A 26,773-nucleotide genomic window follows, 5' to 3' on the forward strand; every position below is an offset into this window, starting at 1 on the left:
TCTCTTTAAAATCTCGTTTCATTCAGCGTGCATGACTTGTTTTTAATCATTGTTACCTGATTAGTAACTGCAACTCACGCCAATAGTGTGAGTGAGTTGGCAAGCTTGGGCACACTTTTTTCTCGACAGCTTGAACACATTATAAGCCTTCAAGTAGTTTCTCAACTGCCTCTTAGTTGCTTGCTTGTACAACTGAACTCCAGATGTTGAACTCGCTACAAATGGAATCCAATACTGGAGGCTTGCATGCACTTTCCCCCCGGTTGGCTATAAATTTTAAGTGTCCGAGTAACTTCTCAACTACTCCTCAATTACTTCCTTGTAAAAGTACTAAACTCCAAGAACGCAATCCACTGCAAATGGAATGAACAGTGACCTGATGAAAGCGTACCTGCTGTCATGTAATGAAAATTGGGAACTTCTGGATTGCATTTTTCTTCATAATATTGTTGTTTATCAATTCCTTTTACTTCACGTTCTTTTCACACAGATCTTTTGTTACACTACCTCTCCTCCCCTAACTTTGCCTTCCTCTCGTCTTTCTGCTTCTACATTCACTATTCACATGCTAACGAAAACTGACAACAGCCCTAGTAAAATCCTTTCCTTCCTCGCCCCTGCTGGTGGCTGGCTGCTCGGCTACGCTGGTATAATAGGTCATTTGATAGCCTCACCTCTTCCCATGACGTGCTCTTCTTCATAATGATTTAGAAGATTTACTATTTATAGTTTAGTTTAATGGGTCAGAAATTTAGTATATACGATATTGTTTGTTTCTATAGATTTTCATATTTTAGTTCGTAAATAACAAGAAATATTGAAAATGTTAATGTCATGGTATCTTCCCTCTGATCCCACCTACTGTCTTTTTTCTCTGAATATATCCACTGGAAATATGCTTTACAGGGAAAACATCGTGACCCAGGGATGCATGACACGATGTGAATGTGGTCGCTTCCGTGAAAACAATCTTACTGAAACGTTTTGTGGTGAGTGATCAATCTTATCAGTGACATTTGTGCGTCAGCGTACTTAACCGGCACCATCAGGAGCATGCCGGAGGGATCCGCCCTGAAACCACAAATTGAGGGTCCTGAGGCCAATATTGCCCCACTAACGCACCCAAATCTAGCGTCATTATCGTGCTTTACGAGGATTGCATGACACCCTTTGTAACGTGACGAGACCAGAAACAAGATAATAAAAGCTCAAATTCATGGCTTGGCTAAGTTGGGCGACATGCAAGCGAGGTGGGTGAGGCAATAGACTTTTATGTTGAGGTGTTGAGAGGTTGCACTAACTCCTCCGATCACGGGTGTGGTGTGCCGAAAGTTGTGACATGCTGCTCATCACAGCAAACACAATGCCCGCGATAAAAGTGGCGCCTTGTGTTAGTTTGCATAGCTGTGGAAGATAATGGTTGCATGTATTCAACTGACGACTTCTAAATGCATATAAAAAACAAAAATACAAGATAAAAGAATTATATTATGAGTAATCTGAGCCAGTCGAAAATTTACTTTTTTTTTTGTTTATTTGTTTTGCATGCTCTCAGAGTTATCAATTACATTCATGCGTTAATTTTCTTCTGTAGACAGCCACAACGGTAGATTCAATGGAGCGCTTCAAACACACACTACAATCTGATTTCTGGCTTGAAGTATGTGGTGACCTTCCAGTCTGCGAACTTTTTTTTTTCGTGGATATTCTTAATAAACCGAAGTGAGTCGTCATTTGTGAGTCCAGTAGCACACACCGGACGAAATTCTCATTGGTAAGTGTGTATTCTTCAGAGAGAGAGAGAGAGAGAGAGAGAGAGAGAGAGAGAGAGAGAGAGAGAGAGAGAGAGAGAGAGAGAGAGAGAGAGAGAGAGAGAGAGAGTATTTCCTTCCTCTGATTTCTTCCCCGTCTTCTCTCGCTGTGCATTTTTTCCCAACTTCGTACTGACTCTCGAAGCGGTAGACCCTATGACCGATTTCCTCTCCGTCCCCTGTTTCCCTCCCCACTTCCTTCGCACGTGATATTACTTCCTTGATGTGATATTACTTAGCAATGACTACCTGTCCACTTGTCTGTACCGTACCTACATCTGGCATGCTATCCATCTTTTATCAGTCTTTCTGCTCTTCCCTTCCTCTCTATTCAGTCTTCACATATTGTTTTACCGTCTCTTTAACACACCGCCCTCAAGTGGCCACCGTCTGGGTTGTCTCCTTCTCCTCCTCCTCCTCCTCTTCCTGAATCTCTTCCTGTTCCTTCTCTTTTCTTTCTATTTGCTCAATATCCCTTAACCTCTTATACTTGTCCTCCTCTTTGTCCTCCTCCTCTTCCTCCATTCTCCTCTTCCTGCTCCTTCTCCTTCTTGTCTTCTTCCTCTTCCTCCTCCGTCCTTTAGCTCTTCCTCCTCCTCCTCCTCCTCCTCCTCCTCCTCCTCTTCTTTCTTTTTCTCCTCTTCTCATTCAATTAGACCAACATCCCCTCCTTCTGCTTGTCCTCTATCTCCTCCTCCTCCTCCTTCTCCTCTTCTCATCTCCTCCTCCTGCCACCTCCCCACTCCTCTTCCTCCAAATTTCCTCCTCTTTCCACCACCCCGCCATCGTGTCTTGTCCCCATAGCCCTCCTCCTCCACATCCCCCTCCTCCTCCTCCTGTAGCCCTGCGAGCCACGAGGTCTGACTGCCCATGACCCAACCTGGCAAAGCTGAGAAAGTTCAGGGTTCTGCTATTGATCCCAGCTGACAGGTCCTGCTGCTCCCCCGTGCACCCCGCCACTCCTTGAAACTCGGTAGGTGTATTGTGTCCAGGTCACCTTTAAGTGGCTCCCACACCTCACACACACACACACACACACACACACACACACACACACACACACACACACACACACACACGTTTGAGATTCATTTTTTTTTTGTCGTGTTTTTTTTAATATGTTTATTTATTTTTATTTATATATTTTTTTATTTTACTTTTTTGTTGAATTGCCTTGGTGCTTTTTTTTTTAAATTTTGTTACTTTATTTATCTTTCTTTCTTAATGTTTGTTGTGTTTGTATTTATCATTGTTGTTGATGTTGCTGTTGTTGTTTTTGTTTGTTGCTGTTGTTGTTGTTGTTTTCTTCTTCTTCTTCTTCTTCTTCTTCGTCTTCGTCTTCGTCTTCGTCTTCTTCTTCTTCTTCTCATTATTATTATTATTATTATTATTATTATTATTATTATTATTATTATTATTATTATTATTATTATTATTATCATTACTTTCGTTATTATTTTCATTACTATTACTATTTTTTTTTACGGTCTTTGCTCCAGTTAGTTACGTTGCTACTTTAGTTCCTCTTCCTGACATCACAGTAGCATTTCATTTAACCTGTCCATGTCTTGTGCTCTCATTATTTCCTCTTGTCTTTTATCTTTTTCTTTTATCGATTTGTAGGCATGATATGTCAGTTTTGTTTGCGTGTGCTTTTGGTTTCCTCTTCCTCTTCCTCCTCTTTCTTTCATGACTTCTTTTTTCCATTGTCCAATTCTTCCCTCTCTTCTCCTTCCTCTTTATTCCGTTCATTTTCCTCTCTTCGTTCTTGACTTCCTCCTCTTCTCTTTACTTCAAGTTTCTTTCCCTCACTTCCCTCATCGTTCTCCCTGCACCCACCACCACCACCACCACCACCACCACCACCACCACCACCACCACCATCGCCACCACCACCACCCCTTTAAAGCTGCAGTGTTATAAGTAGAGATTTGTGGTGGTAAATGTGTGTAGGTGTTAATAACATCTGTTCTGTGGTGACGGTCTGGTAGGATTTGTGTGGGTCGGGTGATGCAAGTATTTACACAGTGTTGGTGGCGAGATTTAGTGGTGGTGCTGTTGGTGGTGGTGGTAAAGAGTGGTAAGTGATGGTGGTGGGTTTCCTATAATGTCTTGTCAGTGGTGTTGGTGGTGGTGTGGTGGGCAGAAACGGTTGAGATGGCTCCGTGTTATTGTGTTTCGTCAGTGGTGTTGATGGTGGTGTCGCTAAAGCCAGTTTTTAGAAACGCTTTGCTGTCTCACCACGGCTGTTTTTCCAAGGCCACAAATAATTAGCCGGGTTCCCAAGACTGTTCCTCATCATTATATTGTAAAAATTTTGCTAACCTGTCACTAGAACCATAAAAAAAAAGCAGCCTTAAAAACCCGTGTAGCTTCAATTAGAGGCTTTTGAAAATAGCGGAGGTGCTGCGCAGAATTGTTTCAGAATACGGACCTAAGTAGTAATGGTAGTGATGAGAGAGTGGTGTGTTACAGCGCTCCATCAGTGGTGTTGGTGGTGGTGTTATAGTGTAAATTGTGGTGGTGGTGATGAATGTGGTGAACAGTGGTGATGATGGTAGCGGAGGCTCCTTTGTCGTACGTAACGCAGCATTAGTAGTGGTGGTGATGGTGAAGGAGCAGCAGTGGAGTGATGGAGAGAGGTGGTGTTGATGATAGTGTTGGCTGATGTCATAACGCCTCGTCAGTCAGTGGTGTTGCCTGTCTTACTGCGGTGGTGGTAGTGGTGGTGATGGTGGTGAAGGCACTCAGAGCAAGCAATAACAGCAGCCCTTCGTATTAACATTTACGTAAGAATCCAAGAAAATAAGATACACTGCAAGAAACATCTGACCTACACGTGGTTGTCCTCGCATGAAACACACCTACCTATTTACATTTATCATCCTCACCACTGCATCTCTTACCTTAAACACACACACACACACACACACACACACACACACACACACACACACACACACACGTCACTTAATCATAGTCTTCCTGGTAAAAGGCAATGGATCTTCTAAATATTTGTTCCTTCTTTGTGTTCTCATTTGGTGGCGCCCTTACCTTGGTTGTGTAGGGATAATCAGCACCACCACCACTAATGAGGAGAAACTTCCCTGTGTAGTGTAGCCGCTCCTGTTTAATCACGGTAAATCTTATTAGTTTATGAGAGAGTCGGAGAGTCACACACGGTTACGCTGGTGATGGTGATGGTGATGGTGGTGATGGTGGTGGTGAGTCACTTTCCTGGGCATTTGTTTAGTCAGTGTGTGTGAATAGATGTTGAAAGAAAGGTGTGTGTGTGTGTGTGTGTGTGTGTGTGTGTGTGTGTGTGTGTGTGTGTGTGTGTGTGTGTGTCTAAGTATTCATCTATCTTTCAGTTTGTTTATCTACTCACTGATTTACCTATCTTCTTCTGTCATTGTCTATCTATCTTTTATCTATCTATCTACTCGTATCTTTGTCTGACCATCTAATTACCTTTATCAATCTGTCTATCTATCTATAAGTCTGTCTCTCTCTCTCTGTCTGTTCTGTCTGGTTGGCTGGCTGGCTGTTTGTCTGTCTGTCTGTCTGTTTGTCTGTCAGTCTGGCTATCTATCACGTTCTCTACCTGTCTCATAGATCTTCGTTTTTCTCTATTTTGTCAATTATTATTTATTCATTCCTTTATTTCCATACTTCCCTATTGATTCATTGATCGAATTTCCAAGCCTTTCTATATAATTTGTCTAGATGAATCAATATTTCTCTATCTATCTATCTATCTATCTATCTATCTATCTATCTATCTATCCATCTATCTATTTGCCTGTCTGTCTGTCTGTCTGTTTGTCTGTCTGTCTAGCTTCCAAAATGTTTGTCGATCTATCAGTTTGAATGTCTATTTATTTACGTACGTATGTATGTATGTATGTATGTATGTATGTATGTATGTATGTACGTACGTATGTATGTATGTATGTATGTTTACGTATATCTATCCAATATCGTATCTCTCTCTATCTATTTATCTATCCATCTATCGTATCTATCTAGTGTATCTATCTTATCTATCTTACATCTATTTATCTATCAATGAACCTGCATCTATCTATCCTCTCCATCTATCTCTTTTAATAAACTGCTGGCTGCTACACGCTTCGGGCTCCAATTTTTTCCCTTCATTTTTGTGCATGCAGTTTTCCTCCCCCTTCTTTGTCAGCATCGTGTCCCGCCTTGCTGCGCTATTCCCTTCCCGGTTGGTCGGCGCCTCTCCTTTGTAACGTGGTCATCCTGTTCAGAATATTCTTCCGCCACCACCTATTGTCTCTCTCTCCCTCTCTCTTGTACCTCCCTGTCGCCACTTTGCTCCCTCCCTCCCTCTCTCTCTCTCCCTCCCTCCCTCCTCACGCTGTCCTTGTTGGAGAGGGATGGTGGAAAGGGAGTTTTCTTCTTTTTTATGTACACTTTGTTCCCGTTTTTTTACTCTTCATTCATTTTTTTTTCTTCCGACAGCTTATCCTCGCGTAAACACACACACACACACACACACACACACACACACACAGACACACACACACACACACGTATGCAAGGGTTTTCTTTTCTTTCTTTCTTCATATCTCACCAAAGGACTCAAGACTCTTCAAAACCATCTTAGTATATTCCTATGTACAATATCGACATGACTACCCTACAGCAGGTCATTTTCGCCGGGCATTAACTTACAAGCGTGTTTTGCCCGGCAGTGACCCAATGTGTTGATAAAAAAGAAAGAAAACAGCAGCAACAACACTAACAACAACAACAACAACAACAACAACAACAACAACAACAACAACAACAACCGTGCGATTTATGATGTTACGGAGTGCACGTTAGTAAAGGGGACATATTTATCCCAGAAATTGATTTAAAACCGTCTGTATGTCTTATTGACGTAGCCAGGCAGATACTAATTTGTAGCGCAGTACATCTTTAGTTTGTTTGTGGGTTAATTGAAATATCCCAATTGAAACAAAAACAAGTACACATTTGCCAATCCTCCCTCTACTCCCCCTCCAACTCTCTCTCTCTCTCTCTCTCTCTCTCTCTCTCTCTCTCTCTCTCTCTCTCTCTCTCTAGCGCCAGTTACTGTCACCTGATTCCGCAGATCAGTGACGGAGAAACACAAACACAACCAAATAAAGCAAACATCACCACTATCTTCCTTCTCTTCCATAACCCTACCCTTCTTCTCCCCCTTGTACAGCACACACACACACACAAACACACACACACACACACACACACACACACACACACACACACACACACACACACACAGCTTACATCACTATCACCACCTACGTATACACACAAACACGCACACACAAACACAGGACCACGCCTGCGTCCGGAACACAACCACACCCACTGCCAAGCACGCCACACACACCTACACGCACGCACACGCGCACATGCACACATACCTACACACCCATGTCCACGCACTCACACGCCCACCCACCCACAAATTAACACGGGAACTCATGACAACTCACAATACACAGATGGTGGCGGGAGAGAGCAAGGCACGGCTGGTTATTCCAAAAATCAATAGAAGCCTTACTGGCTCTTTCCTCCCTCCCTCCCTCACTCCCTCTCTCCTCCCCGCCCACCAGCCCGCCCGCTCGCCCGCCCGCCCGCCCATCCCTGCCACTTCCCCCACCTTTCCCACCTCCACTCCTCTCTCTCTTCCCCACTCCTTTCTTCTTCCCCTCATCTACTCTTTCCATTTTCCCCACTCATATGCCTAACTGCCTCCAGCTGCTTAAAGTAAAACGAGAGAGAGAGAGAGAGAGAGAGAGAGAGAGAGAGAGAGAGAGAGAGAGAGAGAGAGAGAGAGAGAGAGAGAGAGAGATGCATAGACAACAACCTACTTCGTAACCCGTAATAAGGTTACACGTAAAGAAACAAGCCATCTGCAGTAAGTCCTTTCCTAAGTTTGTTTCCTGCTCCCCGTATTAATTTTGTCGGTGACTGACGTGAACCCAGATTAGGACTTAAGTCGTTTGATGAGGAACCGACAGGCAGATCTCTTCTCCCCCTTTAAGGAATTTCATAACTTGTGTATTTGTTTCCTAAATTAACTTTCGGTTTCAATCACCTATAGTTTTGTATTGCTCTGAAAAAAAAAGTTGCTGGTTTTGGAATGTAACAAAGTTTAAAGGGATCTTAGTGTTTTTAATCAACACCAGCACTCTTAGTTCAAAATTGAGACCAAAGCAGTAACACTAGAGTCACGATCGCTTCATTGAGAAAATATTCATAGCCATCGTTCTTCTGGTGATAATTAAACATTGGCGCTCATTAACACCTTGATCCTTTATCCTACCGCAAAATTATCATTCACGGTCACTGCTAAATAGGCGCTCCTAAAAGTACGAGTATACAAATAATGATAGTCATGTCAAGACAATGGCTTACGTAATCCTCAATTAATTGCTCTGTCAGGCTAACAAGAATCACTCAACATTATCTTTCACTTATGCAATATTGATTAACAAAATATGGCAATTAATTATCCTACCATTATTTCTGTAAAGCCCCATGAGCTGTACAGTTGTGGTGGAAAATCAAGCTACATGTTGGACTTGCTTGCCCTGTTGTGAGTGTTCTGTCAGCGTTACGCCTTCTGATCCGGTGATGATCTTACAAAACCTGACAACCAAAAGAGTATCACGTGACTAAAGGACTTCTGATTGAGAGGAAGATCTAAACACGTTGGAAGTGAGTGTGGCATGTTACCTGACCATGACTGACACTGAATGCCCTTCCTATGAACCAAAATTTTCACTTAGAGTCACTGTACACTTCAGGAGGATTGTTACCCTTCTGTCTCGACCAACTCTCCTTCTTTATCCTCCTTTCATACTTCCTTTTGTAAAGAATGTTGGCCTTTTAAAGAGTTATGATGGTCTACTTTTACCTATTCATGATTTTATTCTTAGCATCAAGGTCATTCCTTTGTACATTCTAATAATCTTATGTTTTAACTATGTTAATGTGCCGTGACATCTGGTCAGTCTGTTAAGTCTTCTATGTTTGTATTTTTTTACTAGAATATCGCATTACATCTTTTCTCAAGTCATAAAGTTGTTTCCAGTGTGTAACTCAATTCATATTTTCCTTCTTTATAAAAATATAACCTTTCTGAACGTATATTTTTGTTCCTGCTTTTGGGAATACAGAATGTGATTTATTTCCTATACGGATAAAGTATGTCCCTTATCTGTGTGTGTATGTGTGTGTGTGTGTGTGTGTGTGTGTGTGTGTGTGTGTGTGTGTGTGTGTGTGTGTGTGTGTTCGAGTGAAACATTACATTCAGCATCTAATGGGAGTTTGACCTTATGAGCATTGAGTTAATCATCTTTTCCCGCTGGGCCTGCTTGGCATTATCATCTTTCCAACCTCGCATACTTTGACCTTCTCGTCGTCACTTTTACAGGACAACTTCGCTTTTCTCTGTATATTGTGATAGTTTCGGTGTCTGTTACATGTTTGTGTTCGCTAGGCCAGCACTACGTATGTGTGTGGCTCCAAACTTATATTACACATCTTGGTAATACGGTGCTGTTGGTTCACACGGCGTTCTTTACTGGTACAAGACAAGGTTAACATTTCAGGAGTCTTGTGGTAAAAGAAAATTTGCATATGAAACCGATATTGCGTGTGTATGTGTGTGTGTGAGCGAGAGAGAGAGAGAGAGAGAGAGAGAGAGAGAGAGAGAGAGAGAGAGAGAGAGAGAGAGAGAGAGAGAGAGAGAGAGAGAGAGAGAGAGAGAGAGAGGATGAAAACGAGAGAAAAACAACATATGAAACTAGGAGGGGAATCTGAAAGGAAAGCAGTAAAAGTTTTGTCAGTTTGAGATTAAAAAAAAAAGAAAACAAAAACTGGGGCAGGTGAAGAGGGAGGAAGAAGCGGCGCCTGCGTGGATGGGCTAGTGAAGGAGGAGGAGGAGGAGGAGGAGGAGGAGGAAGGGAGGAGTAGGAAGAGAGGAAAAGAAGGAAATAAAAATTGATAGAGATAAAGAGAGAGAGAGAGCGCACAGGGAGAAAACAGAAACAAGGCGGGGGAAAAAAATGAAAGCAATATGGAAGAGACAAAAGATGGAGTCAGGAGTCGGAAAATTAAAGCGGCTCAAACAGATTTGGTCAAGAAAATATCAGTTTTTAAGACCGGTATGAACAATGAGAGAGATAAAGAAGAGAACGTTAGGAAGCAAAGAGAAGTGAATAAAGAGGAACCGGATGAGGAAAAGACGAGAAATTAATACGTATAAGAATAAAACAGGTCAAAGATGAAACAATAGAAAGGAAAATAGATTATAGAAAGGCGAGAGAACATAAGAGAGGGCGAAGACGATCAGGTTGACGATAGATGGGAAGGGAATAGAGGGAATAAGTTTGAAGTTGGAGCGGCGCCAACTGATGCAAACGATGAAGGGCGCAGTGATGGGGAGAGAAGGATCGACTCCTCCTCTTTCCACCACAGCCAGGATGTTGCAATGTTAAGGGAATGAAGGTCACGCGAGAGAAGGAGAAGGAGAAAGGGTGAATCACAATAAGGAGAGGAGCGGGGAGGGAAGGAAGGAGGGGGGAGGGAGGGAGGGAGAGAGAGGGAGGGGAGGGAGGGTTGGTTGGTCACTTGCGAGGGAGGGAAGACACAAAATAGAATCTGTAAGAACAGAAGAAAGGTCAATCTGAGAGAGAGAGAGAGAGAGAGAGAGAGAGAGAGAGAGAGAGAGAGAGAGAGAGAGAGAGAGAGAGAGAGAGAGAGAGAGAGAGAGAATGCAGATTAAAATATTGAAGAAAATATGTAGTTTCGTTGTACGTAATTCTAAGTAATTCTCTCCCTTCGTGAGCATTGCAGAGAGAGAGAGAGAGAGAGAGAGAGAGAGAGAGAGAGAGAGAGAGAGAGAGAGAGAGAGAGAGAGAGAGAGCACTATTGTTACTGTCGAATTTAAGACGTCAGGCTGCTCAGACAAATGAATACACCAGGTTAGCATGTGAAAGAAGAGCAGTGAAGGAGCTGTCCCGCCCACCCTTCCTGGTGACCCGTGTCTGCTCAGGTCAAAGAAGGAAGAGGAGGAGGAGGAGGAGGAGGCGCGAGCACAGTCAGGCAGACAACCCCATGGGGACTGCCTCATGGGGACTGCCTGCATGGCCTGCCTTCCGTCCTGTCTCGCCTCTACGCCTCGCCAGCTTATCTGTCTTGCATTTAAATAGGAAAAATCCATCTTGATATTCTCTTCATTGTTCTATGTAAATGTTATGCTTTCTTCTTTTAGTAACTCTTAATGTGGTGTGAAGACGTGGCGTGAAATGTTAACTTAAGCTCGTGTGTGTGTGTGTGTGTGTGTGTGTGTGTGTGTGTGTGTGTGTGTGCGCGCGCGCTAGCTGACATGCGACACACCTCATTTGGCTTCCTCCTGACTGCTGAGTAGTTTTAAAATATGCTCTTATTTAGTTCAATTTTTTTTTTCAATTAACTCTCTTATCCAAATATTCAGTTTTAAGATAAAAATAACACTTGAAATCCGTGTGCAGGCTTGGAAGGCGAGAAATCCTGCAGAAGGGAGCCGATAGTTTCAACGTGGCCCATCTCCCGGATACTTGCTGAGTTAGTGATTGATCAGTGGCATTTCATATCACTGCGCTGGTCTATATTCCCCATTTTTCTATTTTTTTTTTCAGTGAACATTAGAGAGAGAGAGAGAGAGAGAGAGAGAGAGAGAGAGAGAGAGAGAGAGAGAGAGAGAGAGAGAGAGAGAGAGAGGTGTGTGTGGGGGTTGTCTCAAGGAATTTACATTTTCTGGTGCCTGCATCTTTTATTTTGCGTCTTAATTGTTCTCTCGACAAGCAAGTGGGAGCAGCTGAGTGTTAAATGAATGCTCTGCGCTGTGAGACTTTTGTGTGTGTTCAGCCTTCCTTCCTTCCTTCCTTCGTTTCATTCATTCATTCTTTCTCTTGGTTTATACTCTTTCGTTTCCCATTTATTATTTTTTATATTATTCTTAATGATTCTCTCTCTCTCTCTCTCTCTCTCTCTCTCTCTCTCTCTCTCTCTCTCTCTCTCTCTCTCTCTCTCTCTCTCTCTCTCTCTCGTTATGGCTGGAAGTCGCATTCTCGTTCATCATTGTCACGCATAATTAATTACAGAGAGAGAGAGAGAGAGAGAGAGAGAGAGAGAGAGAGAGAGAGAGAGAGAGAGAGAGAGAGAGAGAGAGAGAGAGAGATGAAAATGTACGAATAATTAAAAAGCTAAAAAAATAATAATGAGATCTCTGTGTCAGCGGTTTAGATTTTATAATATGAATTTTTATTGTCATGCTTGTTCGTTTCACACACACACACACACACACACACACACACACACACACACACACACACACACACACACACACACACACACACAGCTTACCCTCCTATCTGCTCTCGTGTGTTTCTATTAGCGCACTGGGTTAACCTGAGAAGAAAGGCCTTTCCTAAAACCCTTCTGCTTCTACCGCGTGACTGAAATTTGTATTCACTTGCTCGCCACTAAGAGCCGACCAACCAACATTATGCAAGGAAACGTATTAAAATTTTCTCTTTCGCGGAGTGGGAAGCTGATGCAGTGTTGTAGTGGTGCGTGGTGTGTCGTGGTGTTTGAGTGTGCTGTATATAGTGAACACACCCCCTTTAATTCCCAGTAAGAAAAGCTGGTCAAGTGCTGAAACGCCCTTTAATTGCCATTCCCAAAAAGTTAAATAGGAAAGGGTAACTGTCGGATGTCTAATTAAATTCCAGAGTTGTCTTACCACTTCTTTCTTGAATTAGTGGAGCTGCTAACGTGACTGGGTACGAATTTGCGGGCTCTGACTCTTATCTGGGCTGTGATAGTCGCTGTATAGCTTACCCAGTTTATCTTTCCTTTGGTTGGTCGATAATTGAGCACCTGGGGAAACCTGGAGAAGGTGAACTGTATAACCTGTACGTCCACCACAAGTTTGAACGCCAATGAGACGGAAATGAGGGCCGAGGCCACTCGCAGCTGAAACGTACCTTTATAGAAAATGAAACTGAATCAGTCACAAGGCATTAAGATATCATGTTATATTTTTCTAGTTGAGTATGTACTGAAGTGGTATAATGTGATGTACACTTCAGGTATGATGGGCTACAGGGTGACGTGCGTGGTGTGTTTCGACAGGGATGAGTTGCGGTATGTTGCTGTCTGGGAGTGTGATGTGAGTGCGTGTGGTGCAGTGGGTGTGGTGTGATGGGTGTGGTTCAGAGGCTGTGAATGTGTGCGTGCTTGTGTGTGTGTGTGTGTGTGTGTGTGTGTGTGTGTCTCGATGCGTCCCAGGAGAGGCGGGGATTGCAGAAGTGTTTACAAAAATCTATCCCTCGAAATAAAACGATCCACAAGGGAACTAAGTATAAAAACATTTGCCGCAGATATTTATAAAAAAAAATCTGCGTTGTTTTGAGAGTGGACAGAGACGCGGGTAGACAATCACAAACATTTGGGAATTCTTGATGTGTTGTGCAAAAATGACGAAAGAAACAGGCTCAAACAGAGAGAGAGAGAGAGAGAGAGAGAGAGAGAGAGAGAGAGAGAGAGAGAGAGAGAGAGAGATTGGAGAAACGAATGTTAGGTTCATGCGGCGGGTCTGGACTGGTTGTTACCGGCCGGGAACATGGTGGAGGAGAAGGGTGAGAAAGGGGGAAGGGAAAGGAAAGGGGGAGGGCTATAAAGGGAAGGGTAGGGCGGGGAGAGGGGGAGGGGGAAACACAAACGGAAAGGGAGAGTGATATTGACGAAGTAATAACCGCATCATCCTTCCTTCCTTCCTTCCTTTCTTATTCCCTCATGTTGCCCTTTCCCCTTCCTCTTACTCCCCCAGCACACACACACACACACACACACACACACACACACCTTCTCTCCCCCACCGCGAGAGAGATAGTCATTATTTAGATTATTTTTTTTTCATCCCTCTCAGCAGATGGGAGGGGTCAGGTTGCGGTTGTTTGTGTTCTGCGTCCTATTGCGTCTATTCAGTGAAGTGACATTAATATGAAACCAATGAAAGACGTAACTTAACTTCCCCTCCCTTCTCTGGTTTAGGGTTTCAGTGCACAGTTGGATATCTATATTTCTAAAGCTGCCCCTAAAAAAAACGCTTACAAATTCTCGTGCCCATGTAAAGGAATGGAAAGCTCCTTACACTGCACATAAGGCGATTGTATATGAAAGAAGAAGCGTCTCTAATGATGACGAGGTAAAAAATGAGGGATTGCCGTAGATTTAATCATGAATAGCAAAGTTTCCTAGGTAGACGTGTGTATGAAGATGTATGTGTGCAATACGGAGGGACTGAAGTGAATGGTACGGTGTGTCATGTATTGCTGCGTTCCACCCACCACCTTTCCAGTTCCATAAAAGGTAGAAATTTAATTTAGAAAACGTTCCCTTCTCGTCAAATATATTAGTTTTCTCTGTCATTGCTTGCAAGAGTGATGTTTTATGGAAGGAACAGTGCAGTGTGAGGTGCGCTACAAGGCATTCCAACACGTACACACGCCACCTTTTCCCATTCCACAAAGGCAAGAAGTTTTACGTCCATACGTGAAACAAGTTAATTTTCTCTACCAAAGTTAAGAATGACGTTTTACGGAAGGAACAGTGCAGCGTGGTGTGAGTTACAAGGCTTTCTTACACACACCTCGCTTTTCCCATTCCATCAGAGGAAGATATTTTACACTCTATGACCTCAGTATTAAAAAAAATTGGGCTCTGGCTTGAATATCCTCGTTTTCCAATCCCTTGGGAAAATTGGTTTAAGTCTACATTCCGAAGAGATGCGGGGAGAAGGAAGAGGAATGAAGGAGCTGAGCCGAGCAGACAATGGCAGGGAGAAGAATGAATGAGAGTTGGAGGTTGGAGGTCTCGAGGGATGAGAGGCCTTGCGCTCCTTGTGGATTCCCGTTGGCCTTGAGGTGTGGTGGACAAAGAACTCATCACCAGCTACTAATCGAAGAGACGATGATTTACGTATATGCAGATCAGACAGGCTGTGTTCACTGGTGTCAGTAATGCAGTGTCTTGATCAGGAGTTAATTATTGCCAGCTAATTATATAACTTGATTGAATAAGAGAGAGAGAGAGAGAGAGAGAGAGAGAGAGAGAGAGAGAGAGAGAGAGAGAGAGAGAGAGAGAGAGAGAGAGAGAGAGAGAGAGAGAGAGAGAGAGAGAGAGAGAGAGAGAAGTTGTAATAATAAATGGCACTGTGATAACTTTAAAATCTCGTTTCAATATATATAAAAAATGAGAGCTGCGTTGTAGGGAGGACAGGTGTTGTTGCTACGGTGTGTCCCCTCGTCATCTCTCTGCCCCGCGCCTCCGCCCACACACACGCATGCAATTACATTAAAACACCCTCGTATCGGTCTTCGATTTATTGGAATTTCGCATTTATCGGGCAGTATACCGCGCAGTCATACTACACTGATATCGAACACGGCCCTTTCCTTGTAACTTAGGGAACACACATCGTCTCGGCCTACACTTGCAGCCCTTCACTCACAGGCCACGCATTTCAAGTGCATTTATATTCACGAGTCACCGCCATGCTTTCTGGAGGGCTTTTAAAAGTTTAGTCGAGGAGGAGGCAAAATTTTAAGGTTCCCGTAAAGCTGGAGATACCTTAGAATATTGTGTTATAGTAAGAAAAACTTAATTTTACACGAGTAAGTGGGAGGAAAATAGAGGAATATTGCATTAAAGGCGGAAGGAGGCGGATCGAAAGAAGTATTCAGCGGCGGAAGAGCTTTGCCTTTTGAGGAAATCGATGAACTGGTCTATGAATGGCACACGCGTTGAAAAGGCGGAGTGTTTGTCGTGCTGGAGTTCAGACAGCAGCTGAGCGTCGCGCCAAACACCTCGGGCCAAAGACCTTCGTGGACAGGTGTTGTTGACTCCGATGGTTCAAAAGGCGCAGTAGCATCCCTCGCCCCTCACCTTTAAAAAGAGATATCACTGTTCAGGAAATATTGAGCGACGTTGAATAGCTATTTTGTCGAGCACCTGAATGAAATTAGGGTAAAAATTGGTAATTGCCACTTTTGTATTTGTAATGCCGGAAACATGGGGCAATTTAGGCTGTCACTTTGGGAAATACACAAAAGCGTCCAATAATGTGGATATCACAGCAGCGGGCAAAATAAAGGACAACCTAATTTTTCAACCTTTCAGTGTCAACGCGAATAACCAACCAGTCCACTCGTTAGTTCCCGGTAGTTTGAAAGATGTCATGCTGCCTTTTTTTGCTCATAATCACTAAATTCGTTTGCTGGGATTTAATGAAGGGAAGTAATTATGCAACTGTTCATAGTTCTAGTCAGCTTCCACACTTCACAGGCCAATACATTTCTAATAAAGGCTGTTTTATTCCAGTGGCAGTGCTGCAGGTTATACTCCCTTTGGTGGACAAGAAAAGTGATATACTCGTAAGATCGATAATTTCTTGCCATCAGACACATCCCACCGAGTGCTGCGCATGATATAAGCAAATGAGTTTACCGGATAAAGTTCTCAAGACGATATCTGGTGTTGAGAGAGGAAACAACGTGAGAGGATCAAATTAATTCCAGTTACAAGGAAATAGGGAACATAACCGCGTAGAAAATGGTGTAGTCGGATCAAGGAAGGCAGAGAGGATATCTTCCATGGGTGAGGAGGATGAGGCGTGGGTGAAAGTACAATAAGTCTTCTCTGATTAAAGACACGAACACATGGGCTTGATTGCTTGGTTACCTGTTGTGTGGAGATCTTTGTGACACGACGTGAAGGGTTTGGGATGAGGTTTGGTGACTCAGATAGAAGTGGATGGCTGGTGGGAAGGTAAGTCCACGACACAGCGTTGCATCGCCTTTTGCTCACACGCCTTCCTCGCCAATCCCCTTTACTACTTACCAGTAATATAAAAAAATCTGTTACATTTTGACCAATAAGTTTTCATCATCCTTCTTATACTTACGCTTAAATTAATAAAACTCAACTATCAATTAACTTCGGCATCTACTGGTCTTGTGGGCGGCAGTGGTCGGTTGCAATGTTTTCGAGACGTGCACGCCTATTGCTGCTCCTCAGGCACCTGCTCAAGCGTCGTGGCAGAGTCAGTTCTCCACAATTACGCTTTTTGCAGATTGACAGTGATGTCTGGAGGCGTCACGGTTTGAATGTGAAGGAAACACCCTGGCAAGTTTTCGGTTTGGAGAGAGAGAGAGAGAGAGAGAGAGAGAGAGAGAGAGAGAGAGAGAGAGAGAGAGAGAGAGAGAGAGAGAGAGAGAGAGAGAGAGGAGGAAGAGAAAAAGAAGAGGAATATTAATAATGATGCTGATAACGATATTAATAGTAGTAGTAGTAGTAGTAGTATATATAGTAGTAGTAGTAGTAGTAGTAATGATAATAATAATAATAATAATAATAATAATAATAATTAATAATAATAATAATAATAATAATAATAATAATAATAATAATAATAGTAGTAATAATAAAAATAATAATAATAATAATAATAAAAATAACAATAATATAGTTATTAGCATCATTATCAATATTCCTGTTATTTTTTTCTTCCTCCCCTGCTTTCTCTGTCTCTGAAAGAAGAAGAAGAAGAAGAAGAAGAAGAATAAGAATAAGAAGAAAATAAAGAAAAGAGGAGGAGGAGAGGCAAGAGGAGAGGAAACGAGAGGAGGGAGGCGGCGGTTCAAAGGGATTCCAGGTTTCTAGAATTGAAGCCTCGAGTGGCTAACCGGGAGTGTGTGGGCTGAGGAGGTGGCGTCTTCAATCCTCGCACTGAACACCGCTGGAGGATGGCAGCAGCTTTACCGTGTGTGTGTGTGTGTGTGTGTGTGGGTGGGTGGAGTATAAATCTTTTCGTGTCATTTACTCCTCTCTTGTAACAGACTGTCTTGATTCTCTCACCGGTGCAATGCTGCATCTCTTGCCATCTTTTATCGTAATTTCCGTGGTTACTGCTCTTCTGAAGTGCACTCCCCGTCCTTTAAGTAAGATCACACGTCCATCCCTTATTGATTAACCTCACCAGTCACTTTGTTGCACTGTAACTCTCCATCAGCCAGGATGTGATTTTTCGTCACTCGCCTTGTTGTACCATTACTCTGTCAATTTTCTGATTTTAATTGTTTATCTATTCATTTATCAATTAAGTTGTTTGTTTACTTACTTGTGTATTCATGTATTTAATTATTTATTTACTGCGATGGACAGAAAACGTTGCTTGAAGCGAGAACTAAATATTCCGAACAATGTGCACATCGTCAGTGATTTCGTTGTGAATTAGTTAAATGTTATTATTGCTATTTATTTTTCCTGGTATTAATCGGATCTACTCCTGCAGTCTTACTATGTCCGCCCTGCCGCCACGCACTGCCGCCCCGTGATGAGCGCCACCCCTCACCAGTGCTGGGTGCTGGTGCCCGGTGGTGATGCCTGGCACCCGGTGATAATCGCTACTGATATAATACACAAACGAATGAAAAAAAAAAAAGCACACAAATATATGAAGAAAAAAAAAATAAATAAATAAGTCGATCTAGTGCGAATGCTTGAATTTTGAGATCCATTCAAGTTCCTATTTGTGCTACACTCATTGACACGTACTATTTCTCGTACCTCAATTCATAATTATAAGGTCGGGCAGACTATTTTCGTGCCTCCGAGAAATATGTCGTACCTCTGCAACATTTCTGATACATACTATTTAGTTCTTAGTTTTTCTTTTAAATTCAGGACAGGTACGTAAGCTATTTTCTTCACGCTTCCGAGAAAAGTGTCGTATCTCTAACATAAGATACTTACCTCGTGTTCCAGGTAAGCTAGTTCCCATAACTCCGAAGAATATTTCACACTGCATGAATCCTAAAAGTCACACCGTTTATATTTTGTCAGAGCGAGGCGAGAGTGATGTGGTGTGACGATGTAGGAAAGGTGTAGAGTACGTAAAAATATCCTGGAGGTGAACCCATTAGGCAGAGGAAGAGAGGAAGACCGAAGAGAAGGTTTATAGGATACTTTGGTAGAGGACCTGCTGGTGATGGGTACAACAAAGGACGCGGGGGACGGAGTAAGGTGTAGACACTATCCGCTGTGGCGATCCCTGACTGGAGCAAATGAAAGAAGGGCAGTATAGTGTTTGTCAGCGTTCACTGGTGACCTGCTGTACACTCTGCTCTCTGTGTCATCAGGGAGGCGCATCTCGTGACGTATCTTTGTAATTACTGTTATTTTTTTTTCTCTTTAAAATTCACCCGTGTTCCATCACTGAAATTAAAGTTCATGTAACAATATAGTGAAGTGGTTTGCCTTCATGTGGCGCTGCGATGATAATGTAATGGAACTCAGAAATGGAGTGGCTGCAGAAGGTCGTGAAGTTAGTTAGTTAGTACTGTGTAATTATTCACATTCACTTGTATTTGTACTTTTCGTATATTGTTTCAGACATGAGTGAGAAAAAGAGGAAAGAAATCCGTGTTGATGTGATAACGAAACTGAATTAAGTCTGAGTTGCATGGACGGTCATGCAGTGAGCCGAGGACGTGAAATTCATATTTAATTATGCTATTATTTCTCGCTTATTGCCTGGGTGAGAGAGAGAGAGAGAGAGAGAGAGAGAGAGAGAGAGAGAGAGAGAGAGAGAGAGAGAGAGAGAGAGAGAGAGAGAGAGAGAGAGAGAGAATTAGGAACTTATTCGTCATCTCTTGCATCCTGTCCTCTTAAACTGAATCTTTCTGTTGCAATCCTGTTGTTCTGTGTATGATTAGTTGTGTACCCGGTGTTGACAGCCCTGAATGGAGATACACATTAAGGGGTATACATCTATATATTTATTAACCTGACATCTTCTAAGTGGGGTAGTCGAGACAGATATCCACGTATCAGTACATACTCATACACTCATAAACATTCCCTAGTCATCAATCAATACTTTAATAACGAGATCACTGCATTGTGCGACAAAATATAACGTCAACACGTACGCTCGAAAGTTATGCATGAGATAACTTTTCGAGATCGGAATATCGTCCTTGACGCGTCTCCTTACAGAAGTTGGTGGTGGGAGGCCTGAGTGGCGGACGATAGTGCTGCTGTCTCATGGAAGCGAAGGTCGGACAGTGAAAGTTTCAAGATCTGGCTCATTATGTTGTTTTCTTCACCAGCATTATGGAGGTGGTTTTGTTTTGGTCACGCTTTCCTGTGCAGCGGCAGGTCTTGCACGTCAGTATGCCAGGACGAGTCATGGTCACTACACGATGTTAATGAAACCCAGGTAGAAAGATGAATATACGCAATGGACCTTACTGACTTTTCATGGGTACAATTATCATCATCGTAACATCATTATCATCATCATCATCATCATCATCATCATCATCAACCTGTGTGGTTCCATTGTAGCTAAACAATATTTCCACTCGATCTCTGTTTGCTGTCTGTTCATTTGAGGTCACCCCTGCAAAACTAGTCAATTCACTTTTTTTTATTTTTTTTATTATTATTTGTTTATTTCTTTAATTTATTTCTTGTCCTACCTCTTACTATTCCTAGGTTGCCATTCTGCTGACAAAGTGAGAGTAATAACTACGCTATCTTACGTGGCATCTCTATACATTTAATAAGAACCTCATCCTCCGAACATAAGCGTGAACGTCTTATTTGCGAACGTCAGCTCTTGGGGTTGACGCACCTATTGAAATTAATGAAGGCGGACCTGAGAGACTGGACTGTAAATTCGAAAGGATTGCCGCCCAAGCCTCTCATCCCACAATCTAAATTAATGCTGAAGGTGTCCCACAAAGCAGAGCAACTTCGCCAAACTCGCCGTCTGGAGGCAGGCGTTCGTGCGGCCCAAGAACTTCCTGAAACATCAGCATTTCCACTGGGTCTTCCTCTCGCCTCCCTCCCTCGTTACTGTGTTTCCTGCGCCTATTAATGGAATTAACGTTATTTCCTGCAAAGGCGTGTCCATATCCTGGCTTTGAACTCATTACGGAGAGCAGGGGAGAGACCTGATTCGCGGCGGGCGGAGTGAGCCAGTAGACTCCTCTGCTAATTGTGTTTGGTGATGCATGAGCAAAGAGAGAAAAATGAGGGAATAGGATTCACTGCTGGAAAATCGGTCATTGCCAAATAGGATTAATGTGTGCGGGTCGTTAGGTGTGGTAACGAGACTTGGCCATTTCAGCAATATTTGTGCAATGACGCGACTGTGGGAGTGTGATTTCATTTGTGGATTGCATTTTCGACAAATTTTACGCATATATGCATTTTTGCGTTCGCGGAAGTGTTTCCACTAATGAAAGCCAGCACGCAAATTGGCTTTTATCTTGTCTTGAAAACAGTCTCATTCATATACTGCTATAATAATATGTGTAATTTAGCTTTAACTATATATTTAATTTTACAAGACAGTGAATAACGTTAGAGATATAGTAGATGAGAAAACTTATATATTTTTTTTTAAATTCCATGAGTACGAAAGATATCGCCCTAAGCTTAAGATCCTTTAATGGTATTCAAAATTAAATAAAACCAATTTCGCAGCACTGAAAAAAAAAAGACTTAAAAGATTTGCGTTTCGTGTGTGCATTTATGAAGCAGCAAAATTTAAGAAGTTTGCAAATTTACAGTTGCAGAAAAGAATATTTGGGTTTGCAGATCTGCGTTTGCGGGAGTGAATTTGGTTTTTGCCCAGCCATGTGTCTGTTCCGCCGCATCGAAAACCGTCCTTCTGTAGGGAAGCGACGGCTCCACGTCAGGAGAAACAAGTTATGTCCTTTATTTTTTCTCTCTCTCTCTCTCTCTCTCTCTCTCTCTCTCTCTCTCTCTCTCTCTCTCTCTCTCTCTCTCTCTCTCTCTCTCCATTTTCACAGCAAACACCCTGCTCCCTTCATACCTTCCTCACGGTCACTCTTGCTTCATCCTTCCTCCATCCCCTCTGCTAATTTCTTCTCTCCCTTTCTTATTATGGTCTGCCACAATTTCTTTAAGCAAAATTGGAACCATTTTCTTACCATTAGTAAATTAATGCTGCACATTCTTTCATGTAAATACCTTTGTCATAATTCTACATACATTGCCACCAAAGAAAACAGTAACATAAGAAAAACAACAAATTCGTTATATTGATTTTTCCCTCGTGTTGTTCTTGTTGTCCTTTCCGTCTTCTTCTTCTTCTTCTTCTTCTTCTTCTTCTTCTCCTCTTTCTTGTTTTTATTGTACTTCTTCTCTTTCTCCTTGCTGTCATCGTCGTCTTCGTCGTCGTCGTCGTCGTCGTCGTCGTTGTTGTTGTTGTTGTTGTTGTTGTTGTTGTTGTTGTTGTTGTTGTTGTTGTTGTTGTTCCCACCGTCATCCTCAATTCATCCTATTTTTTTTTTCTTCCTTTAGTCTTCCCATACTTCCTTTTCCTCTCCGCCAACATACTCCTCAGTCTTTCTTCCTTTTCATTCCCTTTATTTTCTCTCTCTGAAATCATGTCTTCTCACCGCTTCCTTCATCCCCTCCCCTTTATCTGTGTCTCATTCTCTCCCTGCTTCTCCACTTCTCCTTTCCATCCCATTATCTTTCTTATTATTCTCTCTCTCTCTCTCTCTCTCTCTCTCTCTCTCTCTCTCTCTCTCTCTCTCTCTCTCTCTCTCTCTCTCTCTCTCTCTCAGACAAAAATAAAAATTGCCAGTATTTTAAAAGACGATGCCGAAGAAGTAATACAAAACTTGCTTGGTAATCATCCTCTGCCAACGCAAGGAGAAATACACAGAAAACAAGAGAGAGAGAGAGAGAGAGAGAGAGAGAGAGAGAGAGAGAGAGAGAGAGAGAGAGAGAGAGAGAGAGAGGGGAAGATTTAAACAAGAAGAGAAGAAGGAAAGGAAGACGGAATAAGGGAAGGGAAGGAAATTGTAAACAGAGGGTCGTCTCCAGTTGGCTCACCCTTTGTTTGCAATTTTCCGCAGACTTACGTTCTGTATATTTATTGTCACACGGACGACTGACTGAGGAAATAGTGTCCATCAGTTGCTCCATCATAGGAGACGCTACACTGGCGAATGCAAACGATCTTTAATATTCTCCAGAGATCAAGATTTCCGGAACTGTTTATGCTTGATGTTTCTCGTCATTTTTTTTTTTTTGGTCCCTGATGGCTGATGAAGAACACGGGATCGTTGAGAAATAAAAGAAAAAGGAAAAAAAAATAGTATCCGCATGTAAGAGGTAATAAGAAAAGAAAGGAAGAAAAAATATTATCGCAAGTGACTTCATGAAAATGTATCTGTGCTAAACACATCAAATGACAATGAAAATAAATAAATAAATAAATAAATAACTTTCTCCGGTAGGGGAAAGAAAATGATGCTTAACTTCTACAAATACGAGTATTAGTCACACTTTTCTTCAGGAACTTATAAAGAGGCGTGATTATATATAGGCTTTTTTTTTTCTTTTCCAATGCCTATCAGAGCAGTGTCTTCCACGAGTGTTTCGTTGCATATCCTGAACGCAGCAGTCAGGGGGGAGGGGAGGGGTGGGGTGGTCTTCTCACGACTAATGGCAATATTGAAAACAATCCCGTTTTTGAGATACAAATAAGGTTCTTCTGGGATGTTTTATCATTGTCACGTCCCACTTATCGCCTCACCCTCCCAAGGTCTTACATGAGAGAAAGAACTACGTAATAGATCTCCAAGGTAACGAAACTCTGACGTATTCGTGTTTTTTTTTTTGCGATTCTTTTTTCCATTATATCTTTTATCTCAGGATCTTTTCATTTATCTACATGTCTGGATATCTATCAATCACTCAGTCAGTCACTGAATCCATTTCTGTATGTCGATGTGTCTATATGTATGTATACATGTGTTTGTCTATAAACCAATCTTTATCTATATACATCTGTCTATCCATTTATTTCTCTATTTCTTTCAATTTTTTTTATTTTCTTCTTGATTTCACCTTCATTATTTATTTATTACTCTCGAATTGTCTTTGCCGAGTTGCCTGCATGCCTGCTTGTCTGTCTGCCTGTCTCTCCGTAAGTTAATCAGTTAGTCATGTCAGTCACTCACTCAACCAATAAGCCAGTCTATTTCTTGAGGTCGGTCGGTCACAATTCAATCCATTCTGTTGTATCTGTCTGACCGATCCTATGTAAATCTCCAAGGCCATTTTCTATGGATTTCAGAGGCTGTGTTACATCGTTTTTCATGAGTAACTCAAACAAACTGATGAAATATGATCGTACTTTGACAGAGCTTGTTTCAGATACTCCGCTAATTTTCGCCACTATGGTCAAGTGAAAAATGAACAATAAAACCATATACCAAGCCAGCTGCAGGATGAGATATGTATTCGAACAGAGGGAGAGACAGACTCAGTCCTAGATACGGTACAGTTCTTGAGAGGAAATAAAATCTTCGTCTAATTTCCTCCCTTCAGAGAGTTCCTGCCTTACGTCTTTTGGGCTTCCTCCCGGAGGCCAGTGAGACCTCCAGGGTGTAGGGTTGCGGGAAAGAAGAGGAAAAGAAAGGCAGGGAAGAAGAGGAGGAGGAGAAAAAAGAGGAGAAGGAAGGAAGGAGGAAGAGGAGGAGAAGGAGGAGGAGATGTAGCTTTAGAGAGAGAGAGAGAGAGAGAGAGAGAGAGAGAGAGAGAGAGAGAGAGAGAGAGAGAGAGAGAGAGAGAGAGAGACTGACTGACTGACTGCTGCATAACACAATATTGCACATTTTACAAGTTTGAATGGTAATTGTACGTTGCAGTCAAATAAAAAAAAATGAATCTCCGGAAATGAAAGTTTGTCGTGAGAGGACTTACCATTATCCACTTAAGTAAAGAAGTAAAAAAAAAAAAATAAAATAGAATAAATAAATCAAATAAAATGAGATATATAGGATAAATGTTATGGGGTGTGTTCTAATAATTTCTGATTTTTATTTTTTCAAACGAATATTTTCTTTCCCATCCACAGGTAAGGCGCTTTATTTGCCTGGATCCGGCTGTGTGCGTATATGAACCCTTCCTGGTATTGTGTCAAGGTGAGTGTGTGTGTGTGTGTGTGTGTGTGTGTGTGTGTGTGTGTGAACGACCTCGGGAAAATTTAATCTTAAACTAACAAAAAGAAAAAAAAAGTGTCGCCTATTTATGCATATCTGTTTATAAGTATAGCTGAAGTAGATTTCTGAATAAGTAAGTATGTAGAATTATTTATATTTGTATCCAACTGATTATTTACCGGTAGTTACATACATGCGAATATATATTGAACTTGTTAGCTTATTGATTTATCCAGTTTGTTCGTTCGCTCATAATGAAGTTAGCTGCTCATGTCAATTTCTCTCTCTCTCTCTCTCTCTCTCTCTCTCTCTCTCTCTCTCTCTCTCTCTCTCTCTCTCTCTCTCTCTCTCTCTCTCTCTGCAAACGCATAATTTTTTATTTATATATTTATTATTTATGTGTATTTATTTATATATTATTTATTTATGCGTTCAAAGGAAACAAAAAAAATGGAGTGGAAAGAATCTGGGTAATTTGTCGCTCTCAAAAAAGAATACAGAGTAAACATAAAAAAAAAAAAAAAATCCACGAATTCACATGACTTGCCTGTTTTGGTATTCATTGCGACGCTGTGTATTGCAGAGTGTTGGGGTGTCTGTGTTGAGGGCGCGGCGGAGCGTGCACTGCCCTAAGCTGTAGGGGTCGCACGTACGTGACGGCAACTCGGTGCTACGTAGGCTGCGAGTGTCACATACAGATTTTCTGGCCTTAGCAGGTGCAGTTTGAACTGTCCGTGGGGAATTCAGGGAGTTATCTTCCCCCTTTTACGCACAACGTATCACCAGAGGCTCAGTGTCTTGGCAGCCACACACATTTTGATATTCCGTTTAAGAACTAGATTTTTCTGTGTCTAGCCTCGGAAGTTTTGTTAGTGGAGGACAGTGGTGGTAGCTGTGTTGAACTGCCACCGCCTCACTACTGGAAAAGTGGTCATTGATCCTGATACAGTGACATCTTCCTCAAACGGCATTGCTGAACATTTTCACGGTGCTCATAGTGCCGTCACACTGAAGAGGCTGGAGATACGGATATGAACATTTTAACCTTATCAAATTGTGAATGTGAGCCTGATGAGGCTTCACAGCGAGGTTCATCATCGCTCTTGTTTGTAAACAAGAACACGTGCCTTATCAGATGGAAAGATGAGAAGGAATGGACGAAGGAAGAGAAGGGAGAGAAGATGAGGAGAAGAATAACAGGGAGATAAGGAACTTACGAAAACAAGTGCAGATAAATTAGGATGGGGAGCAGCTGGGAAGCTCCCACACCCCCTGCACTGAGCCAGGCGTCTGAACACAGCATTTCCTCAGGCTGAAAGTTACACCTCTTCCTCACCTTGCCAGCCTCTCAACCTGAAGATTTCTAGTTTTTAGTATTTTCAGCAAAATGTCAAAAACGCTCCTGAGTGTTGGAAGAGACATGAGAGAGGAAAACCCCTGAAGCTTTGAGAGTAGAGGTGCAGGAATGAAGGCCATATCTTGCTTGCTTACCTCTCTTTCTGTCTGTCTGTCTATTCCTTTGTTTGATAGTCTGGATATTTCTCTCTCTCTCTCTCTCTCTCTCTCTCTCTCTCTCTCTCTCTCTCTCTCTCTCTCTCTCTCTCTCTCTCTGGTCAAATGTAGTTAAGGTTTGCAAATAAAACTCTAATCTCCAAGTCTCCTTTCAGTTGGTGTTTACTCTTGGCACCAGGAGGGTTTGCTTCCTTACACCGTCTGGAGATTTCAGGATTCTGGCAGTGGATGAGAACGTTTCCTTACACTTAAAAGTTTAACACTCCACTTGGTTAATCATAGGAATGGATTCCCTTTAAAATCTGTCACTCATCTCCA

General features: G+C 42.2%; 1 long non-coding RNA gene across 1 annotated transcript in view; it reads left to right on the forward strand.

The window, feature by feature from the left end:
- The window catches only part of LOC135108448 (uncharacterized), a 115,884-nt gene that overhangs the window by 26,431 nt on the left and 62,680 nt on the right, over nt 1-26,773 (forward strand). The window contains exon 2 of the long non-coding RNA XR_010272273.1: nt 24,859-24,925. This is a non-coding gene — a long non-coding RNA (uncharacterized LOC135108448). The remainder of the gene's footprint in view (nt 1-24,858; nt 24,926-26,773) is intronic.

Source organism: Scylla paramamosain, chromosome 17, assembly GCF_035594125.1.
Source record: "Scylla paramamosain isolate STU-SP2022 chromosome 17, ASM3559412v1, whole genome shotgun sequence".
Taxonomy (NCBI): domain Eukaryota; kingdom Metazoa; phylum Arthropoda; class Malacostraca; order Decapoda; family Portunidae; genus Scylla; species Scylla paramamosain.